Genomic DNA, 24,225 nt, shown 5'->3' with positions numbered 1-24,225 from the left:
CGAAACTCAAAATTTCGACCCGAAAAAAAAACGAAAGTGTTACCCCTTACCTTTTTTTCAGTTTTCGGGCGAAAAATCAAGTTTCTCCAATCTTCTCAAAACTCTGGATTATGATAGAGGGCCGCGAGACATTGACCTGAGCGCAAAAATGGAGGCTCTAGACCCTTCCAGAGCTGAGATATCGAAACTCAAAATTTCGACCCGAAAAAAAAAACGACAGTGTTACCCCTTACCTTTTTTTCAGTTTTCGGGCGAAAAATCAAGTTTCTCCAATCTTCTCAAAACTCTGGATTATGATAGAGGGCCGCGAGACTTTGACCTGAGCGCAAAAATTGAGGCTCTAGACCCTTCCAGAGCTGAGATATCGAAACTCAAAATTTAGACCCGAAAAAAAAACGACAGTGTTACCCCTTACGTTTTTTTCAGTTTTCGGGCGAAGAAATCAAGTTTCTCCAATCTTCTCAAAACTCTGGATTATGATAGAGGGCCGCGAGACTTTGACCTGAGCGCAAAAATGGAGGCTCTAGACCCTTCCAGAGCTGAGATATCGAAACTCAAAATTTCGACCCGAAAAAAAAACGACAGTGTTACCCCTTACCTTTTTTTCAGTTTTCGGGCGAAAAATCAAGTTTCTCCAATCTTCTCAAAACTCTGGATTATGATAGAGGGCCGCGAGACTTTGACCTGAGCGCAAAAATGGAGGCTCTAGACCCTTCCAGAGCTGAGATATCGAAACTCAAAATTTCGACCCGAAAAAAAAACGACAGTGTTACCACTTACGTTTTTTTCAGTTTTCGGGCGAAAAATCAAGTTTCTCCAATCTTCTCAAAACTCTGGAATTATGATAGAGGGCCGCGAGACTTTGACCTGAGCGCAAAAATGGAGGCTCTAGACCCTTCCAGAGCTGAGATATCGAAACTCAAAATTTCGACCCGGAAAAAAAAACGACAGTGTTACCCCTTACGTTTTTTTCAGTTTTCGGGCGAAAAATCAAGTTTCTCCAATCTTCTCAAAACTCTGGATTATGATAGAGGGCCGCGAGACTTTGACCTGAGCGCAAAAATGGAGGCTCTAGACCCTTCCAGAGCTGAGATATCGAAACTCAAAATTTCGACCCGAAAAAAAAACGACAGTGTTACCCCTTACCTTTTTTTCAGTTTTCGGGCGAAAAATCAAGTTTCTCCAATCTTCTCAAAACTCTGGATTATGATAGAGGGACGCGAGACTTTGACCTGAGCGCAAAAATGGAGGCTCTAGACCCTTCCAGAGCTGAGATATCGAAACTCAAAATTTCGACCCGAAAAAAAAACGACAGTGTTACCCCTTACGTTTTTTTCAGTTTTCGGGCGAAAAATCAAGTTTCTCCAATCTTCTCAAAACTCTGGATTATGATAGAGGGCCGCGAGACTTTGACCTGAGCGCAAAAATTGAGGCTCTAGACCCTTCCAGAGCTGAGATATCGAAACTCAAAATTTAGACCCGAAAAAAAAAACGACAGTGTTACCCCTTACGTTTTTTTCAGTTTTCGGGCGAAAAATCAAGTTTCTCCAATCTTTTTAAAACTCTGGATTATGATAGAGGGCCGCGAGACTTTGACCTGAGCGCAAAAATGGAGGCTCTAGACCCTTCCAGAGCTGAGATATCGAAACTCAAAATTTCGACCCGAAAAAAAAACGACAGTGTTACCCCTTACCTTTTTTTCAGTTTTCGGGCGAAAAATCAAGTTTCTCCAATCTTCTCAAAACTCTGGATTATGATAGAGGGCCGCGAGACTTTGACCTGAGCGCAAAAATTGAGGCTCTAGACCCTTCCAGAGCTGAGATATCGAAACTCAAAATTTCGACCCGAAAAAAAAACGACAGTGTTACCCCTTACGTTTTTTTCAGTTTTCGGGCGAAAAATCAAGTTTCTCCAATCTTCTCAAAACTCTGGATTATGATAGAGGGCCGCGAGACTTTGACCTGAGCGCAAAAATGGAGGCTCTAGACCCTTCCAGAGCTGAGATATCGAAACTCAAAATTTCGACCCGAAAAAAAAACGACAGTGTTACCACTTACGTTTTTTTCAGTTTTCGGGCGAAAAATCAAGTTTCTCCAATCTTCTCAAAACTCTGGAATTATGATAGAGGGCCGCGAGACTTTGACCTGAGCGCAAAAATGGAGGCTCTAGACCCTTCCAGAGCTGAGATATCGAAACTCAAAATTTCGACCCGGAAAAAAAAACGACAGTGTTACCCCTTACGTTTTTTTCAGTTTTCGGGCGAAAAATCAAGTTTCTCCAATCTTCTCAAAACTCTGGATTATGATAGAGGGCCGCGAGACTTTGACCTGAGTGCAAAAATGGAGGCTCTAGACCCTTCCAGAGCTGAGATATCGAAACTCAAAATTTCGACCCGAAAAAAAAACGACAGTGTTACCCCTTACGTTTTTTTCAGTTTTCGGGCGAAAAATCATGTTTCTCCAATCTTCTCAAAACTCTGGATTATGATAGAGGGCCGTGAGACTTTGACCTGAGCGCAAAAATTGAGGCTCTAGACCCTTCCAGAGCTGAGATATGGAAACTCAAAATTTCGACCCGAAAAAAAAACGACAGTGTTACCCCTTACGTTTTTTTCAGTTTTCGGGCGAAAAATCAAGTTTCTCCAATCTTCTCAAAACTCTGGATTATGATAGAGGGCCGCGAGACTTTGACCTGAGCGCAAAAATTGAGGCACTAGACCCTTCCAGAGCTGAGATATCGAAACTCAAAATTTCGACCCGAAAAAAAAAACGACAGTGTTACCCCTTACGTTTTTTTCAGTTTTCGGGCGAAAAATCAAGTTTCTCCAATCTTCTCAAAACTCTGGATTATGATAGAGGGCCGCGAGACTTTGACCTGAGCGCAAAAATGGAGGCTCTAGACCCTTCCAGAGCTGAGATATCGAAACTCAAAATTTCGACCCGAAAAAAAAACGACAGTGTTACCCCTTACCTTTTTTTCAGTTTTCGGGCGAAAAATCAAGTTTCTCCAATCTTCTCAAAACTCTGGATTATGATAGAGGGCCGCGAGACTTTGACCTGAGCGCAAAAATGGAGGCTCCAGACCCTTCCAGAGCTGAGATATCGAAACTCAAAATTTCGACCCGAAAAAAAAACGACAGTGTTACCCCTTACCTTTTTTTCAGTTTTCGGGCGAAAAATCAAGTTTCTCCAATCTTCTCAAAACTCTGGATTATGATAGAGGGCCGCGAGACTTTGACCTGAGCGCAAAAATGGAGGCTCTAGACCCTTCCAGAGCTGAGATATCGAAACTCAAAATTTCGACCCGAAAAAAAAACGACAGTGTTACCCCTTACCTTTTTTTCAGTTTTCGGGCGAAAAATCAAGTTTCTCCAATCTTCTCAAAACTCTGGATTATGATAGAGGGCCGCGAGACTTTGACCTGAGCGCAAAAATGGAGGCTCTAGACCCTTCCAGAGCTGAGATATCGAAACTCAAAATTTCGACCCGAAAAAAAAACGACAGTGTTACCCCTTACGTTTTTTTCAGTTTTCGGGCGAAAAATCAAGTTTCTCCAATCTTCTCAAAACTCTGGATTATGATAGAGGGCCGCGAGACTTTGACCTGAGCGCAAAAATGGAGCCTCTAGACCCTTCCAGAGCTGAGATATCGAAACTCAAAATTTCGACCCGAAAAAAAAACGACAGTGTTACCCCTTACGTTTTTTTCAGTTTTCGGGCGAAAAATCAAGTTTCTCCAATCTTCTCAAAACTCTGGATTATGATAGAGGGACGCGAGACTTTGACCTGAGCGCAAAAATGGAGGCTCTAGACCCTTCCAGAGCTGAGATATCGAAACTCAAAATTTCGACCCGAAAAAAAAACGACAGTGTTACCCCTTACGTTTTTTTCAGTTTTCGGGCGAAAAATCAAGTTTCTCCAATCTTCTCAAAACTCTGGATTATGATAGAGGGCCGCGAGACTTTGACCTGAGCGCAAAAATGGAGGCTCTAGACCCTTCCAGAGCTGAGATATCGAAACTCAAAATTTCGACCCGAAAAAAAAACGACAGTGTTACCCCTTACGTTTTTTTCAGTTTTCGGGCGAAAAATCAAGTTTCTCCAATCTTCTCAAAACTCTGGATTATGATAGAGGGCCGCGAGACTTTGACCTGAGCGCAAAAATGGAGGCTCTAGACCCTTCCAGAGCTGAGATATCGAAACTCAAAATTTCGACCCGAAAAAAAAACGACAGTGTTACCCCTTACGTTTTTTTCAGTTTTCGGGCGAAAAATCAAGTTTTTCCAATCTTCTCAAAACTCTGGATTATGATAGAGGGCCGCGAGACTTTGACCTGAGCGCAAAAATGGAGGCTCTAGACCCTTCCAGAGCTGAGATATCGAAACTCAAAATTTCGACCCGAAAAAAAAACGACAGTGTTACCCCTTACGTTTTTTTCAGTTTTCGGGCGAAAAATCAAGTTTCTCCAATCTTCTCAAAACTCTGGATTATGATAGAGGGCCGCGAGACTTTGACCTGAGCGCAAAAATGGAGGCTCTAGACCCTTCCAGAGCTGAGATATCGAAACTCAAAATTTCGACCCGAAAAAAAAACGACAGTGTTACCCCTTATGTTTTTTTCAGTTTTCGGGCGAAAAATCAAGTTTCTCCAATCTTCTCAAAACTCTGGATTATGATAGAGGGCCGCGAGACTTTGACCTGAGCGCAAAAATGGAGGCTCTAGACCCTTCCAGAGCTGAGATATCGAAACTCAAAATTTCGACCCGAAAAAAAAACGACAGTGTTACCCCTTACGTTTTTTTCAGTTTTCGGGCGAAAAATCAAGTTTCTCCAATCTTCTCAAAACTCTGGATTATGATAGAGGGCCGCGAGACTTTGACCTGAGCGCAAAAATGGAGGCTCTAGACCCTTCCAGAGCTGAGATATCGAAACTCAAAATTTCAACCCGAAAAAAAAACGACAGTGTTACCCCTTACGTTTTTTTCAGTTTTCGGGCGAAAAATCAAGTTTCTCCAATCTTCTCAAAACTCTGGATTATGATAGAGGGCCGCGAGACTTTGACCTGAGCGCAAAAATGGAGGCTCTAGACCCTTCCAGAGCTGAGATATCGAAACTCAAAATTTCGACCCGAAAAAAAAACGACAGTGTTACCCCTTACGTTTTTTTCAGTTTTCGGGCGAAAAATCAAGTTTCTCCAATCTTCTCAAAACTCTGGATTATGATAGAGGGCCGCGAGACTTTGACCTGAGCGCAAAAATGGAGGCTCTAGACCCTTCCAGAGCTGAGATATCGAAACTCAAAATTTCGACCCGAAAAAAAAACGACAGTGTTACCCCTTACGTTTTTTTCAGTTTTCGGGCGAAAAATCAAGTTTCTCCAATCTTCTCAAAACTCTGGATTATGATAGAGGGCCGCGAGACTTTGACCTGAGCGCAAAAATGGAGGCTCTAGACCCTTCCAGAGCTGAGATATCGAAACTCAAAATTTCGACCCGAAAAAAAAAACGACAGTGTTACCCCTTACGTTTTTTTCAGTTTTCGGGCGAAAAATCAAGTTTCTCCAATCTTCTCAAAACTCTGGATTATGATAGAGGGCCGCGAGACTTTGACCTGAGCGCAAAAATGGAGGCTCTAGACCCTTCCAGAGCTGAGATATCGAAACTCAAAATTTCGACCCGAAAAAAAAAACGACAGTGTTACCCCTTACGTTTTTTTCAGTTTTCGGGCGAAAAATCAAGTTTCTCCAATCTTCTCAAAACTCTGGATTATGATAGAGGGCCGCGAGACTTTGACCTGAGCGCAAAAATGGAGGCTCTAGACCCTTCCAGAGCTGAGATATCGAAACTCAAAATTTCGACCCGAAAAAAAACGACAGTGTTACCCCTTACCTTTTTTTCAGTTTTCGGGCGAAAAATCAAGTTTCTCCAATCTTCTCAAAACTCTGGATTATGATAGAGGGCCGCGAGACTTTGACCTGAGCGCAAAAATGGAGGCTCCAGACCCTTCCAGAGCTGAGATATCGAAACTCAAAATTTCGACCCGAAAAAAAAACGACAGTGTTACCCCTTACCTTTTTTTCAGTTTTCGGGCGAAAAATCAAGTTTCTCCAATCTTCTCAAAACTCTGGATTATGATAGAGGGCCGCGAGACTTTGACCTGAGCGCAAAAATGGAGGCTCTAGACCCTTCCAGAGCTGAGATATCGAAACTCAAAATTTCGACCCGAAAAAAAAACGACAGTGTTACCCCTTACCTTTTTTTCAGTTTTCGGGCGAAAAATCAAGTTTCTCCAATCTTCTCAAAACTCTGCATTATGATAGAGGGCCGCGAGACTTTGACCTGAGCGCAAAAATGGAGGCTCTAGACCCTTCCAGAGCTGAGATATCGAAACTCAAAATTTCGACCCGAAAAAAAAACGACAGTGTTACCCCTTACGTTTTTTTCAGTTTTCGGGCGAAAAATCAAGTTTCTCCAATCTTCTCAAAACTCTGGATTATGATAGAGGGCCGCGAGACTTTGACCTGAGCGCAAAAATGGAGCCTCTAGACCCTTCCAGAGCTGAGATATCGAAACTCAAAATTTCGACCCGAAAAAAAAACGACAGTGTTACCCCTTACGTTTTTTTCAGTTTTCGGGCGAAAAATCAAGTTTCTCCAATCTTCTCAAAACTCTGGATTATGATAGAGGGCCGCGAGACTTTGACCTGAGCGCAAAAATGGAGGCTCCAGACCCTTCCAGAGCTGAGATATCGAAACTCAAAATTTCGACCCGAAAAAAAAACGACAGTGTTACCCCTTACCTTTTTTTCAGTTTTCGGGCGAAAAATCAAGTTTCTCCAATCTTCTCAAAACTCTGGATTATGATAGAGGGCCGCGAGACTTTGACCTGAGCGCAAAAATGGAGGCTCCAGACCCTTCCAGAGCTGAGATATCGAAACTCAAAATTTCGACCCGAAAAAAAAACGACAGTGTTACCCCTTACCTTTTTTTCAGTTTTCGGGCGAAAAATCAAGTTTCTCCAATCTTCTCAAAACTCTGGATTATGATAGAGGGCCGCGAGACTTTGACCTGAGCGCAAAAATGGAGGCTCTAGACCCTTCCAGAGCTGAGATATCGAAACTCAAAATTTCGACCCGAAAAAAAAACGACAGTGTTACCCCTTACCTTTTTTTCAGTTTTCGGGCGAAAAATCAAGTTTCTCCAATCTTCTCAAAACTCTGGATTATGATAGAGGGCCGCGAGACTTTGACCTGAGCGCAAAAATGGAGGCTCTAGACCCTTCCAGAGCTGAGATATCGAAACTCAAAATTTCGACCCGAAAAAAAAAACGACAGTGTTACCCCTTACGTTTTTTTCAGTTTTCGGGCGAAAAATCAAGTTTCTCCAATCTTCTCAAAACTCTGGATTATGATAGAGGGCCGCGAGACTTTGACCTGAGCGCAAAAATGGAGGCTCTAGACCCTTCCAGAGCTGAGATATCGAAACTCAAAATTTCGACCCGAAAAAAAACGACAGTGTTACCCCTTACCTTTTTTTCAGTTTTCGGGCGAAAAATCAAGTTTCTCCAATCTTCTCAAAACTCTGGATTATGATAGAGGGCCGCGAGACTTTGACCTGAGCGCAAAAATGGAGGCTCCAGACCCTTCCAGAGCTGAGATATCGAAACTCAAAATTTCGACCCGAAAAAAAAACGACAGTGTTACCCCTTACCTTTTTTTCAGTTTTCGGGCGAAAAATCAAGTTTCTCCAATCTTCTCAAAACTCTGGATTATGATAGAGGGCCGCGAGACTTTGACCTGAGCGCAAAAATTGAGGCTCTAGACCCTTCCAGAGCTGAGATATCGAAACTCAAAATTTAGACCCGAAAAAAAAACGACAGTGTTACCCCTTACGTTTTTTTCAGTTTTCGGGCGAAAAATCAAGTTTCTCCAATCTTCTCAAAACTCTGGATTATGATAGAGGGCCGCGAGACTTTGACCTGAGCGCAAAAATTGAGGCTCTAGACCCTTCCAGAGCTGAGATATGGAAACTCAAAATTTCGACCCGAAAAAAAAACGACAGTGTTACCCCTTACGTTTTTTTCAGTTTTCGGGCGAAAAATCAAGTTTCTCCAATCTTCTCAAAACTCTGGATTATGATAGAGGGCCGCGAGACTTTGACCTGAGCGCAAAAATGGAGGCTCTAGACCCTTCCAGAGCTGAGATATCGAAACTCAAAATTTCGACCCGAAAAAAAAACGACAGTGTTACCCCTTACGTTTTTTTCAGTTTTCGGGCGAAAAATCAAGTTTCTCCAATCTTCTCAAAACTCTGGATTATGATAGAGGGCCGCGAGACTTTGACCTGAGCGCAAAAATGGAGCCTCTAGACCCTTCCAGAGCTGAGATATCGAAACTCAAAATTTCGACCCGAAAAAAAAACGACAGTGTTACCCCTTACGTTTTTTTCAGTTTTCGGGCGAAAAATCAAGTTTCTCCAATCTTCTCAAAACTCTGGATTATGATAGAGGGCCGCGAGACTTTGACCTGAGCGCAAAAATGGAGGCTCCAGACCCTTCCAGAGCTGAGATATCGAAACTCAAAATTTCGACCCGAAAAAAAAACGACAGTGTTACCCCTTACCTTTTTTTCAGTTTTCGGGCGAAAAATCAAGTTTCTCCAATCTTCTCAAAACTCTGGATTATGATAGAGGGCCGCGAGACTTTGACCTGAGCGCAAAAATGGAGGCTCTAGACCCTTCCAGAGCTGAGATATCGAAACTCAAAATTTCAACCCGAAAAAAAAACGACAGTGTTACCCCTTACCTTTTTTTCAGTTTTCGGGCGAAAAATCAAGTTTCTCCAATCTTCTCAAAACTCTGGATTATGATAGAGGGCCGCGAGACTTTGACCTGAGCGCAAAAATGGAGGCTCTAGACCCTTCCAGAGCTGAGATATCGAAACTCAAAATTTCGACCCGGAAAAAAAAAACGACAGTGTTACCCCTTACGTTTTTTTCAGTTTTCGGGCGAAAAATCAAGTTTCTCCAATCTTCTCAAAACTCTGGATTATGATAGAGGGCCGTGAGACTTTGACCTGAGCGCAAAAATGGAGGCTCTAGACCCTTCCAGAGCTGAGATATCGAAACTCAAAATTTCGACCTGAAAAAAAAACGACAGTGTTACCCCTTACGTTTTTTTCAGTTTTCGGGCGAAAAATCAAGTTTCTCCAATCTTCTCAAAACTCTGGATTATGATAGAGGGCCGCGAGACTTTGACCTGAGCGCAAAAATGGAGGCTCTAGACCCTTCCAGAGCTGAGATATCGAAACTCAAAATTTCGACCCGAAAAAAAAACGACAGTGTTACCCCTTACGTTTTTTTTTCAGTTTTCGGGCGAAAAATCAAGTTTCTCCAATCTTCTCAAAACTCTGGATTATGATAGAGGGCCGCGAGACTTTGACCTGAGCGCAAAAATGGAGGCTCTAGACCCTTCCAGAGCTGAGATATGGAAACTCAAAATTTCGACCCGAAAAAAAAACGACAGTGTTACCCCTTACGTTTTTTTTCAGTTTTCGGGCGAAAAATCAAGTTTCTCCAATCTTCTCAAAACTCTGGATTATGATAGAGGGCCGCGAGACTTTGACCTGAGCGCAAAAATGGAGGCTCCAGACCCTTCCAGAGCTGAGATATCGAAACTCAAAATTTCGACCCGAAAAAAAACGACAGTGTTACCCCTTACGTTTTTTTCAGTTTTCGGGCGAAAAATCAAGTTTCTCCAATCTTCTCAAAACTCTGGATTATGATAGAGGGCCGCGAGACTTTGACCTGAGCGCAAAAATGGAGGCTCCAGACCCTTCCAGAGCTGAGATATCGAAACTCAAAATTTCGACCCGAAAAAAAAACGACAGTGTTACCCCTTACCTTTTTTTCAGTTTTCGGGCGAAAAATCAAGTTTCTCCAATCTTCTCAAAACTCTGGATTATGATAGAGGGCCGCGAGACTTTGACCTGAGCGCAAAAATGGAGGCTCCAGACCCTTCCAGAGCTGAGATATCGAAACTCAAAATTTCGACCCGAAAAAAAAACGACAGTGTTACCCCTTACCTTTTTTTCAGTTTTCGGGCGAAAAATCAAGTTTCTCCAATCTTCTCAAAACTCTGGATTATGATAGAGGGCCGCGAGACTTTGACCTGAGCGCAAAAATGGAGGCTCTAGACCCTTCCAGAGCTGAGATATCGAAACTCAAAATTTCGACCCGAAAAAAAAACGACAGTGTTACCCCTTACCTTTTTTTCAGTTTTCGGGCGAAAAATCAAGTTTCTCCAATCTTCTCAAAACTCTGGATTATGATAGAGGGCCGCGAGACTTTGACCTGAGCGCAAAAATGGAGGCTCTAGACCCTTCCAGAGCTGAGATATCGAAACTCAAAATTTCGACCCGGAAAAAAAAAACGACAGTGTTACCCCTTACGTTTTTTTCAGTTTTCGGGCGAAAAATCAAGTTTCTCCAATCTTCTCAAAACTCTGGATTATGATAGAGGGCCGCGAGACTTTGACCTGAGCGCAAAAATGGAGGCTCTAGACCCTTCCAGAGCTGAGATATCGAAACTCAAAATTTCGACCCGAAAAAAAAACGACAGTGTTACCCCTTACGTTTTTTTCAGTTTTCGGGCGAAAAATCAAGTTTCTCCAATCTTCTCAAAACTCTGGATTATGATAGAGGGCCGCGAGACTTTGACCTGAGCGCAAAAATGGAGGCTCTAGACCCTTCCAGAGCTGAGATATCGAAACTCAAAATTTCGACCCGAAAAAAAAACGACAGTGTTACCCCTTACGTTTTTTTCAGTTTTCGGGCGAAAAATCAAGTTTCTCCAATCTTCTCAAAACTCTGGATTATGATAGAGGGTCGCGAGACTTTGACCTGAGCGCAAAAATGGAGGCTCTAGACCCTTCCAGAGCTGAGATATGGAAACTCAAAATTTCGACCCGAAAAAAAAACGACAGTGTTACCCCTTACGTTTTTTTCAGTTTTCGGGCGAAAAATCAAGTTTCTCCAATCTTCTCAAAACTCTGGATTATGATAAAGGGCCGCGAGACTTTGACCTGAGCGCAAAAATGGAGGCTCTAGACCCTTCCAGAGCTGAGATATCGAAACTCAAAATTTCGACCCGAAAAAAAAACGAAAGTGTTACCCCTTACCTTTTTTTCAGTTTTCGGGCGAAAAATCAAGTTTCTCCAATCTTCTCAAAACTCTGGATTATGATAGAGGGCCGCGAGACATTGACCTGAGCGCAAAAATGGAGGCTCTAGACCCTTCCAGAGCTGAGATATCGAAACTCAAAATTTCGACCCGAAAAAAAAAACGACAGTGTTACCCCTTACCTTTTTTTCAGTTTTCGGGCGAAAAATCAAGTTTCTCCAATCTTCTCAAAACTCTGGATTATGATAGAGGGCCGCGAGACTTTGACCTGAGCGCAAAAATTGAGGCTCTAGACCCTTCCAGAGCTGAGATATCGAAACTCAAAATTTAGACCCGAAAAAAAAACGACAGTGTTACCCCTTACGTTTTTTTCAGTTTTCGGGCGAAAAATCAAGTTTCTCCAATCTTCTCAAAACTCTGGATTATGATAGAGGGTCGCGAGACTTTGACCTGAGCGCAAAAATGGAGGCTCTAGACCCTTCCAGAGCTGAGATATGGAAACTCAAAATTTCGACCCGAAAAAAAAAACGACAGTGTTACCCCTTACGTTTTTTTCAGTTTTCGGGCGAAAAATCAAGTTTCTCCAATCTTCTCAAAACTCTGGATTATGATAAAGGGCCGCGAGACTTTGACCTGAGCGCAAAAATGGAGGCTCTAGACCCTTCCAGAGCTGAGATATCGAAACTCAAAATTTCGACCCGAAAAAAAAACGATAGTGTTACCCCTTACCTTTTTTTCAGTTTTCGGGCGAAAAATCAAGTTTCTCCAATCTTCTCAAAACTCTGGATTATGATAGAGGGCCGCGAGACTTTGACCTGAGTGCAAAAATTGAGGCTCTAGACCCTTCCAGAGCTGAGATATCGAAACTCAAAATTTAGACCCGAAAAAAAAACGACAGTGTTACCCCTTACGTTTTTTTCAGTTTTCGGGCGAAAAATCAAGTTTCTCCAATCTTCTCAAAACTCTGGATTATGATAGAGGGCCGCGAGACTTTGACCTGAGCGCAAAAATTGAGGCTCTAGACCCTTCCAGAGCTGAGATATGGAAACTCAAAATTTCGACCCGAAAAAAAAACGACAGTGTTACCCCTTACGTTTTTTTCAGTTTTCGGGCGAAAAATCAAGTTTCTCCAATCTTCTCAAAACTCTGGATTATGATAGAGGGCCGCGAGACTTTGACCTGAGCGCAAAAATGGAGGCTCTAGACCCTTCCAGAGCTGAGATATCGAAACTCAAAATTTCGACCCGAAAAAAAAACGACAGTGTTACCCCTTACGTTTTTTTCAGTTTTCGGGCGAAAAATCAAGTTTCTCCAATCTTCTCAAAACTCTGGATTATGATAGAGGGTCGCGAGACTTTGACCTGAGCGCAAAAATGGAGGCTCTAGACCCTTCCAGAGCTGAGATATGGAAACTCAAAATTTCGACCCGAAAAAAAAACGACAGTGTTACCCCTTACGTTTTTTTCAGTTTTCGGGCGAAAAATCAAGTTTCTCCAATCTTCTCAAAACTCTGGATTATGATAAAGGGCCGCGAGACTTTGACCTGAGCGCAAAAATGGAGGCTCTAGACCCTTCCAGAGCTGAGATATCGAAACTCAAAATTTCGACCCGAAAAAAAAACGATAGTGTTACCCCTTACCTTTTTTTCAGTTTTCGGGCGAAAAATCAAGTTTCTCCAATCTTCTCAAAACTCTGGATTATGATAGAGGGCCGCGAGACTTTGACCTGAGCGCAAAAATTGAGGCTCTAGACCCTTCCAGAGCTGAGATATCGAAACTCAAAATTTAGACCCGAAAAAAAAACGACAGTGTTACCCCTTACGTTTTTTTCAGTTTTCGGGCGAAAAATCAAGTTTCTCCAATCTTCTCAAAACTCTGGATTATGATAGAGGGCCGCGAGACTTTGACCTGAGCGCAAAAATTGAGGCTCTAGACCCTTCCAGAGCTGAGATATGGAAACTCAAAATTTCGACCCGAAAAAAAAACGACAGTGTTACCCCTTACGTTTTTTTCAGTTTTCGGGCGAAAAATCAAGTTTCTCCAATCTTCTCAAAACTCTGGATTATGATAGAGGGCCGCGAGACTTTGACCTGAGCGCAAAAATGGAGGCTCTAGACCCTTCCAGAGCTGAGATATCGAAACTCAAAATTTCGACCCGAAAAAAAAACGACAGTGTTACCCCTTACGTTTTTTTCAGTTTTCGGGCGAAAAATCAAGTTTCTCCAATCTTCTCAAAACTCTGGATTATGATAGAGGGCCGCGAGACTTTGACCTGAGCGCAAAAATGGAGCCTCTAGACCCTTCCAGAGCTGAGATATCGAAACTCAAAATTTCGACCCGAAAAAAAAACGACAGTGTTACCCCTTACGTTTTTTTCAGTTTTCGGGCGAAAAATCAAGTTTCTCCAATCTTCTCAAAACTCTGGATTATGATAGAGGGCCGCGAGACTTTGACCTGAGCGCAAAAATGGAGCCTCTAGACCCTTCCAGAGCTGAGATATCGAAACTCAAAATTTCGACCCGAAAAAAAAACGACAGTGTTACCCCTTACGTTTTTTTCAGTTTTCGGGCGAAAAATCAAGTTTCTCCAATCTTCTCAAAACTCTGGATTATGATAGAGGGCCGCGAGACTTTGACCTGAGCGCAAAAATGGAGGCTCCAGACCCTTCCAGAGCTGAGATATCGAAACTCAAAATTTCGACCCGAAAAAAAAACGACAGTGTTACCCCTTACCTTTTTTTCAGTTTTCGGGCGAAAAATCAAGTTTCTCCAATCTTCTCAAAACTCTGGATTATGATAGAGGGCCGCGAGACTTTGACCTGAGCGCAAAAATGGAGGCTCCAGACCCTTCCAGAGCTGAGATATCGAAACTCAAAATTTCGACCCGAAAAAAAAACGACAGTGTTACCCCTTACCTTTTTTTCAGTTTTCGGGCGAAAAATCAAGTTTCTCCAATCTTCTCAAAACTCTGGATTATGATAGAGGGCCGCGAGACTTTGACCTGAGCGCAAAAATGGAGGCTCTAGACCCTTCCAGAGCTGAGATATCGAAACTCAAAATTTCGACCCGAAAAAAAAACGACAGTGTTACCCCTTACCTTTTTTTCAGTTTTCGGGCGAAAAATCAAGTTTCTCCAATCTTCTCAAAACTCTGGATTATGATAGAGGGCCGCGAGACTTTGACCTGAGCGCAAAAATGGAGGCTCTAGACCCTTCCAGAGCTGAGATATCGAAACTCAAAATTTCGACCCGGAAAAAAAAAACGACAGTGTTACCCCTTACGTTTTTTTCAGTTTTCGGGCGAAAAATCAAGTTTCTCCAATCTTCTCAAAACTCTGGATTATGATAGAGGGCCGTGAGACTTTGACCTGAGCGCAAAAATGGAGGCTCTAGACCCTTCCAGAGCTGAGATATCGAAACTCAAAATTTCGACCCGAAAAAAAAAACGACAGTGTTACCCCTTACGTTTTTTTCAGTTTTCGGGCGAAAAATCAAGTTTCTCCAATCTTCTCAAAACTCTGGATTATGATAGAGGGACGCGAGACTTTGACCTGAGCGCAAAAATGGAGGCTCTAGACCCTTCCAGAGCTGAGATATCGAAACTCAAAATTTCGACCCGAAAAAAAAACGACAGTGTTACCCCTTACGTTTTTTTCAGTTTTCGGGCGAAAAATCAAGTTTCTCCAATCTTCTCAAAACTCTGGATTATGATAGAGGGCCGCGAGACTTTGACCTGAGCGCAAAAATGGAGGCTCCAGACCCTTCCAGAGCTGAGATATCGAAACTCAAAATTTCGACCCGAAAAAAAAACGACAGTGTTACCCCTTACGTTTTTTTCAGTTTTCGGGCGAAAAATCAAGTTTCTCCAATCTTCTCAAAACTCTGGATTATGATAGAGGGCCGCGAGACTTTGACCTGAGCGCAAAAATGGAGGCTCTAGACCCTTCCAGAGCTGAGATATGGAAACTCAAAATTTCGACCCGAAAAAAAAACGACAGTGTTACCCCTTACGTTTTTTTTCAGTTTTCGGGCGAAAAATCAAGTTTCTCCAATCTTCTCAAAACTCTGGATTATGATAGAGGGCCGCGAGACTTTGACCTGAGCGCAAAAATGGAGGCTCTAGACCCTTCCAGAGCTGAGATATGGAAACTCAAAATTTCGACCCGAAAAAAAAACGACAGTGTTACCCCTTACGTTTTTTTTCAGTTTTCGGGCGAAAAATCAAGTTTCTCCAATCTTCTCAAAACTCTGGATTATGATAGAGGGCCGCGAGACTTTGACCTGAGCGCAAAAATGGAGGCTCTAGACCCTTCCAGAGCTGAGATATCGAAACTCAAAATTTCGACCCGAAAAAAAACGACAGTGTTACCCCTTACGTTTTTTTCAGTTTTCGGGCGAAAAATCAAGTTTCTCCAATCTTCTCAAAACTCTGGATTATGATAGAGGGCCGCGAGACTTTGACCTGAGCGCAAAAATGGAGGCTCCAGACCCTTCCAGAGCTGAGATATCGAAACTCAAAATTTCGACCCGAAAAAAAAACGACAGTGTTACCCCTTACCTTTTTTTCAGTTTTCGGGCGAAAAATCAAGTTTCTCCAATCTTCTCAAAACTCTGGATTATGATAGAGGGCCGCGAGACTTTGACCTGAGCGCAAAAATGGAGGCTCCAGACCCTTCCAGAGCTGAGATATCGAAACTCAAAATTTCGACCCGAAAAAAAAACGACAGTGTTACCCCTTACCTTTTTTTCAGTTTTCGGGCGAAAAATCAAGTTTCTCCAATCTTCTCAAAACTCTGGATTATGATAGAGGGCCGCGAGACTTTGACCTGAGCGCAAAAATGGAGGCTCTAGACCCTTCCAGAGCTGAGATATCGAAACTCAAAATTTCGACCCGAAAAAAAAACGACAGTGTTACCCCTTACCTTTTTTTCAGTTTTCGGGCGAAAAATCAAGTTTCTCCAATCTTCTCAAAACTCTGGATTATGATAGAGGGCCGCGAGACTTTGACCTGAGCGCAAAAATGGAGGCTCTAGACCCTTCCAGAGCTGAGATATCGAAACTCAAAATTTCGACCCGGAAAAAAAAAACGACAGTGTTACCCCTTACGTTTTTTTCAGTTTTCGGGCGAAAAATCAAGTTTCTCCAATCTTCTCAAAACTCTGGATTATGATAGAGGGCCGCGAGACTTTGACCTGAGCGCAAAAATGGAGGCTCTAGACCCTTCCAGAGCTGAGATATCGAAACTCAAAATTTCGACCCGAAAAAAAAACGACAGTGTTACCCCTTACGTTTTTTTCAGTTTTCGGGCGAAAAATCAAGTTTCTCCAATCTTCTCAAAACTCTGGATTATGATAGAGGGCCGCGAGACTTTGACCTGAGCGCAAAAATGGAGGCTCTAGACCCTTCCAGAGCTGAGATATCGAAACTCAAAATTTCGACCCGAAAAAAAAACGACAGTGTTACCCCTTACGTTTTTTTCAGTTTTCGGGCGAAAAATCAAGTTTCTCCAATCTTCTCAAAACTCTGGATTATGATAGAGGGTCGCGAGACTTTGACCTGAGCGCAAAAATGGAGGCTCTAGACCCTTCCAGAGCTGAGATATGGAAACTCAAAATTTCGACCCGAAAAAAAAACGACAGTGTTACCCCTTACGTTTTTTTCAGTTTTCGGGCGAAAAATCAAGTTTCTCCAATCTTCTCAAAACTCTGGATTATGATAAAGGGCCGCGAGACTTTGACCTGAGCGCAAAAATGGAGGCTCTAGACCCTTCCAGAGCTGAGATATCGAAACTCAAAATTTCGACCCGAAAAAAAAACGAAAGTGTTACCCCTTACCTTTTTTTCAGTTTTCGGGCGAAAAATCAAGTTTCTCCAATCTTCTCAAAACTCTGGATTATGATAGAGGGCCGCGAGACATTGACCTGAGCGCAAAAATGGAGGCTCTAGACCCTTCCAGAGCTGAGATATCGAAACTCAAAATTTCGACCCGAAAAAAAAAACGACAGTGTTACCCCTTACCTTTTTTTCAGTTTTCGGGCGAAAAATCAAGTTTCTCCAATCTTCTCAAAACTCTGGATTATGATAGAGGGCCGCGAGACTTTGACCTGAGCGCAAAAATTGAGGCTCTAGACCCTTCCAGAGCTGAGATATCGAAACTCAAAATTTAGACCCGAAAAAAAAACGACAGTGTTACCCCTTACGTTTTTTTCAGTTTTCGGGCGAAAAATCAAGTTTCTCCAATCTTCTCAAAACTCTGGATTATGATAGAGGGTCGCGAGACTTTGACCTGAGCGCAAAAATGGAGGCTCTAGACCCTTCCAGAGCTGAGATATGGAAACTCAAAATTTCGACCCGAAAAAAAAAACGACAGTGTTACCCCTTACGTTTTTTTCAGTTTTCGGGCGAAAAATCAAGTTTCTCCAATCTTCTCAAAACTCTGGATTATGATAAAGGGCCGCGAGACTTTGACCTGAGCGCAAAAATGGAGGCTCTAGACCCTTCCAGAGCTGAGATATCGAAACTCAAAATTTCGACCCGAAAAAAAAACGATAGTGTTACCCCTTACCTTTTTTTCAGTTTTCGGGCGAAAAATCAAGTTTCTCCAATCTTCTCAAAACTCTGGATTATGATAGAGGGCCGCGAGACTTTGACCTGAGCGCAAAAATTGAGGCTCTAGACCCTTCCAGAGCTGAGATATCGAAACTCAAAATTTAGACCCGAAAAAAAAACGACAGTGTTACCCCTTACGTTTTTTTCAGTTTTCGGGCGAAAAATCAAGTTTCTCCAATCTTCTCAAAACTCTGGATTATGATAGAGGGCCGCGAGACTTTGACCTGAGCGCAAAAATTGAGGCTCTAGACCCTTCCAGAGCTGAGATATGGAAACTCAAAATTTCGACCCGAAAAAAAAACGACAGTGTTACCCCTTACGTTTTTTTCAGTTTTCGGGCGAAAAATCAAGTTTCTCCAATCTTCTCAAAACTCTGGATTATGATAGAGGGCCGCGAGACTTTGACCTGAGCGCAAAAATGGAGGCTCCAGACCCTTCCAGAGCTGAGATATCGAAACTCAAAATTTCGACCCGAAAAAAAAACGACAGTGTTACCCCTTACCTTTTTTTCAGTTTTCGGGCGAAAAATCAAGTTTCTCCAATCTTCTCAAAACTCTGGATTATGATAGAGGGCCGCGAGACTTTGACCTGAGCGCAAAAATGGAGGCTCCAGACCCTTCCAGAGCTGAGATATCGAAACTCAAAATTTCGACCCGAAAAAAAAACGACAGTGTTACCCCTTACCTTTTTTTCAGTTTTCGGGCGAAAAATCAAGTTTCTCCAATCTTCTCAAAACTCTGGATTATGATAGAGGGCCGCGAGACTTTGACCTGAGCGCAAAAATGGAGGCTCTAGACCCTTCCAGAGCTGAGATATCGAAACTCAAAATTTCGACCCGAAAAAAAAACGACAGTGTTACCCCTTACCTTTTTTTCAGTTTTCGGGCGAAAAATCAAGTTTCTCCAATCTTCTCAAAACTCTGGATTATGATAGAGGGCCGCGAGACTTTGACCTGAGCGCAAAAATGGAGGCTCTAGACCCTTCCAGAGCTGAGATATCGAAACTCAAAATTTCGACCCGGAAAAAAAAAACGACAGTGTTACCCCTTACGTTTTTTTCAGTTTTCGGGCGAAAAATCAAGTTTCTCCAATCTTCTCAAAACTCTGGATTATGATAGAGGGCCGTGAGACTTTGACCTGAGCGCAAAAATGGAGGCTCTAGACCCTTCCAGAGCTGAGATATCGAAACTCAAAATTTCGACCCGAAAAAAAAAACGACAGTGTTACCCCTTACGTTTTTTTCAGTTTTCGGGCGAAAAATCAAGTTTCTCCAATCTTCTCAAAACTCTGGATTATGATAGAGGGACGCGAGACTTTGACCTGAGCGCAAAAATGGAGGCTCTAGACCCTTCCAGAGCTGAGATATCGAAACTCAAAATTTCGACCCGAAAAAAAAACGACAGTGTTACCCCTTACGTTTTTTTCAGTTTTCGGGCGAAAAATCAAGTTTCTCCAATCTTCTCAAAACTCTGGATTATGATAGAGGGCCGCGAGACTTTGACCTGAGCGCAAAAATGGAGGCTCCAGACCCTTCCAGAGCTGAGATATCGAAACTCAAAATTTCGACCCGAAAAAAAAACGACAGTGTTACCCCTTACGTTTTTTTCAGTTTTCGGGCGAAAAATCAAGTTTCTCCAATCTTCTCAAAACTCTGGATTATGATAGAGGGCCGCGAGACTTTGACCTGAGCGCAAAAATGGAGGCTCTAGACCCTTCCAGAGCTGAGATATGGAAACTCAAAATTTCGACCCGAAAAAAAAACGACAGTGTTACCCCTTACGTTTTTTTTCAGTTTTCGGGCGAAAAATCAAGTTTCTCCAATCTTCTCAAAACTCTGGATTATGATAGAGGGCCGCGAGACTTTGACCTGAGCGCAAAAATGGAGGCTCCAGACCCTTCCAGAGCTGAGATATCGAAACTCAAAATTTCGACCCGAAAAAAAAACGACAGTGTTACCCCTTACGTTTTTTTCAGTTTTCGGGCGAAAAATCAAGTTTCTCCAATCTTCTCAAAACTCTGGATTATGATAGAGGGCCGCGAGACTTTGACCTGAGCGCAAAAATGGAGGCTCTAGACCCTTCCAGAGCTGAGATATGGAAACTCAAAATTTCGACCCGAAAAAAAAACGACAGTGTTACCCCTTACGTTTTTTTTCAGTTTTCGGGCGAAAAATCAAGTTTCTCCAATCTTCTCAAAACTCTGGATTATGATAGAGGGCCGCGAGACTTTGACCTGAGCGCAAAAATGGAGGCTCTAGACCCTTCCAGAGCTGAGATATGGAAACTCAAAATTTCGACCCGAAAAAAAAACGACAGTGTTACCCCTTACGTTTTTTTTCAGTTTTCGGGCGAAAAATCAAGTTTCTCCAATCTTCTCAAAACTCTGGATTATGATAGAGGGCCGCGAGACTTTGACCTGAGCGCAAAAATGGAGGCTCTAGACCCTTCCAGAGCTGAGATATCGAAACTCAAAATTTCGACCCGAAAAAAAACGACAGTGTTACCCCTTACGTTTTTTTCAGTTTTCGGGCGAAAAATCAAGTTTCTCCAATCTTCTCAAAACTCTGGATTATGATAGAGGGCCGCGAGACTTTGACCTGAGCGCAAAAATGGAGGCTCCAGACCCTTCCAGAGCTGAGATATCGAAACTCAAAATTTCGACCCGAAAAAAAAACGACAGTGTTACCCCTTACCTTTTTTTCAGTTTTCGGGCGAAAAATCAAGTTTCTCCAATCTTCTCAAAACTCTGGATTATGATAGAGGGCCGCGAGACTTTGACCTGAGCGCAAAAATGGAGGCTCCAGACCCTTCCAGAGCTGAGATATCGAAACTCAAAATTTCGACCCGAAAAAAAAACGACAGTGTTACCCCTTACCTTTTTTTCAGTTTTCGGGCGAAAAATCAAGTTTCTCCAATCTTCTCAAAACTCTGGATTATGATAGAGGGCCGCGAGACTTTGACCTGAGCGCAAAAATGGAGGCTCCAGACCCTTCCAGAGCTGAGATATCGAAACTCAAAATTTCGACCCGAAAAAAAAACGACAGTGTTACCCCTTACCTTTTTTTCAGTTTTCGGGCGAAAAATCAAGTTTCTCCAATCTTCTCAAAACTCTGGATTATGATAGAGGGCCGCGAGACTTTGACCTGAGCGCAAAAATGGAGGCTCCAGACCCTTCCAGAGCTGAGATATCGAAACTCAAAATTTCGACCCGAAAAAAAAACGACAGTGTTACCCCTTACCTTTTTTTCAGTTTTCGGGCGAAAAATCAAGTTTCTCCAATCTTCTCAAAACTCTGGATTATGATAGAGGGCCGCGAGACTTTGACCTGAGCGCAAAAATGGAGGCTCTAGACCCTTCCAGAGCTGAGATATCGAAACTCAAAATTTCGACCCGAAAAAAAAACGACAGTGTTACCCCTTACCTTTTTTTCAGTTTTCGGGCGAAAAATCAAGTTTCTCCAATCTTCTCAAAACTCTGGATTATGATAGAGGGCCGCGAGACTTTGACCTGAGCGCAAAAATGGAGGCTCTAGACCCTTCCAGAGCTGAGATATCGAAACTCAAAATTTCGACCCGGAAAAAAAAAACGACAGTGTTACCCCTTACGTTTTTTTCAGTTTTCGGGCGAAAAATCAAGTTTCTCCAATCTTCTCAAAACTCTGGATTATGATAGAGGGCCGCGAGACTTTGACCTGAGCGCAAAAATGGAGGCTCTAGACCCTTCCAGAGCTGAGATATCGAAACTCAAAATTTCGACCCGAAAAAAAAACGACAGTGTTACCCCTTACGTTTTTTTCAGTTTTCGGGCGAAAAATCAAGTTTCTCCAATCTTCTCAAAACTCTGGATTATGATAGAGGGCCGCGAGACTTTGACCTGAGCGCAAAAATGGAGGCTCTAGACCCTTCCAGAGCTGAGATATCGAAACTCAAAATTTCGACCCGAAAAAAAAACGACAGTGTTACCCCTTACGTTTTTTTCAGTTTTCGGGCGAAAAATCAAGTTTCTCCAATCTTCTCAAAACTCTGGATTATGATAGAGGGTCGCGAGACTTTGACCTGAGCGCTAAAATGGAGGCTCTAGACCCTTCCAGAGCTGAGATATGGAAACTCAAAATTTCGACCCGAAAAAAAAACGACAGTGTTACCCCTTACGTTTTTTTCAGTTTTCGGGCGAAAAATCAAGTTTCTCCAATCTTCTCAAAACTCTGGATTATGATAAAGGGCCGCGAGACTTTGACCTGAGCGCAAAAATGGAGGCTCTAGACCCTTCCAGAGCTGAGATATCGAAACTCAAAATTTCGACCCGAAAAAAAAACGAAAGTGTTACCCCTTACCTTTTTTTCAGTTTTCGGGCGAAAAATCAAGTTTCTCCAATCTTCTCAAAACTCTGGATTATGATAAAGGGCCGCGAGACTTTGACCTGAGCGCAAAAATGGAGGCTCTAGACCCTTCCAGAGCTGAGATATCGAAACTCAAAATTTCGACCCGAAAAAAAAACGAAAGTGTTACCCCTTACCTTTTTTTCAGTTTTCGGGCGAAAAATCAAGTTTCTCCAATCTTCTCAAAACTCTGGATTATGATAGAGGGCCGCGAGACATTGACCTGAGCGCAAAAATGGAGGCTCTAGACCCTTCCAGAGCTGAGATATCGAAACTCAAAATTTCGACCCGAAAAAAAAAACGACAGTGTTACCCCTTACCTTTTTTTCAGTTTTCGGGCGAAAAATCAAGTTTCTCCAATCTTCTCAAAACTCTGGATTATGATAGAGGGCCGCGAGACTTTGACCTGAGCGCAAAAATTGAGGCTCTAGACCCTTCCAGAGCTGAGATATCGAAACTCAAAATTTAGACCCGAAAAAAAAACGACAGTGTTACCCCTTACGTTTTTTTCAGTTTTCGGGCGAAAAATCAAGTTTCTCCAATCTTCTCAAAACTCTGGATTATGATAGAGGGCCGCGAGACTTTGACCTGAGCGCAAAAATTGAGGCTCTAGACCCTTCCAGAGCTGAGATATGGAAACTCAAAATTTCGACCCGAAAAAAAAACGACAGTGTTACCCCTTACGTTTTTTTCAGTTTTCGGGCGAAAAATCAAGTTTCTCCAATCTTCTCAAAACTCTGGATTATGATAGAGGGCCGCGAGACTTTGACCTGAGCGCAAAAATGGAGGCTCTAGACCCTTCCAGAGCTGAGATATCGAAACTCAAAATTTCGACCCGAAAAAAAAACGACAGTGTTACCCCTTACGTTTTTTTCAGTTTTCGGGCGAAAAATCAAGTTTCTCCAATCTTCTCAAAACTCTGGATTATGATAGAGGGCCGCGAGACTTTGACCTGAGCGCAAAAATGGAGGCTCTAGACCCTTCCAGAGCTGAGATATCGAAACTCAAAATTTCGACCCGAAAAAAAAACGACAGTGTTACCCCTTACGTTTTTTTCAGTTTTCGGGCGAAAAATCAAGTTTCTCCAATCTTCTCAAAACTCTGGATTATGATAGAGGGCCGCGAGACTTTGACCTGAGCGCAAAAATGGAGGCTCTAGACCCTTCCAGAGCTGAGATATCGAAACTCAAAATTTCGACCCGAAAAAAAAACGACAGTGTTACCCCTTTCGTTTTTTTTTTTTTGTTTGTTTTCGGGCTAAAAAATAAGTTTCTCCAATCTTCTCAAAACTCTGGATTCTGATAGAGGGCCGTGAGACTTTGACAGTGTTACCCCTTTCGTTTTTTTTTTTTCGGGGTGAGAAATTAAGTTTCTGCAATCTTCTCAAAACTCTGGATTCTGATAGAGGGCCGCGAGACTTAGACCTGAGTGCAAAAATGGAGGCTCTAGACCCTTCCAGAGCTGAGATATTGAGATCCCACGCACCATTATAGCCATTATAAATATCTCAATATCTCAGCTCTGGAAGGGTCCAGAGCCTCTATTTTTGCACTCAGGTCTAAGTCCCATGGCCCTCAATCAGAATCCAGAGTATCAAGAATATCAGAGAAACTCAAAATTTCGACCCGAAAAAAAAAAAAAAACCACTCGTACCCCTTTCGTTTTTTTTTTTCGGGGCGAGAAATTAAGTTTCTCCAATCTTCTCAAAACTCTGGATTATGATAGAGGGCCATGAGACTTAGACCTGAGTGCAAAAATGGAGTCTCTAGACCCTTCCTGAGCTGAGATATTGAGATCCCACGTAGCATTTATGCCATTATAAATACCTCTAGCTTGGACTAGCTAGAGTTACTGGAAATCGAAATACAGTGACTTGCTGGCAACCGTCCTGCTGCCAGCACTGTAAAAATACAAGAAAACACAGGATGCACAAAGGAAATGACTCTAACATGAATGCATTGATTGATTCCTAGGTTTATTTTGTTACGAATAAACAAATGTGCAATATAAAGGAAAAACCTTACGATTAAAGTTATAATGTTCAAGTTTTTGTTCTAAAAAAAGAAAGATGCACAC

At 42.5% G+C, this 24,225-nt stretch overlaps 1 protein-coding gene across 2 annotated transcripts in view; it reads left to right on the top strand.

Annotated features, from left to right (window-relative positions):
• The window catches only part of fcho1 (FCH and mu domain containing endocytic adaptor 1), a 70,841-nt gene that overhangs the window by 44,991 nt on the left and 1,625 nt on the right, over positions 1–24,225 (top strand). The window lies entirely within an intron of this gene.

The sequence above is a fragment of the Pimephales promelas genome, chromosome 14, assembly GCF_988280905.1.
Source record: "Pimephales promelas chromosome 14, fPimPro1.hap1.1, whole genome shotgun sequence".
In the NCBI taxonomy this organism is placed as follows: Eukaryota; Metazoa; Chordata; class Actinopteri; order Cypriniformes; family Leuciscidae; genus Pimephales; species Pimephales promelas.
This window is presented reverse-complemented; position numbering and strand designations above follow the sequence as displayed.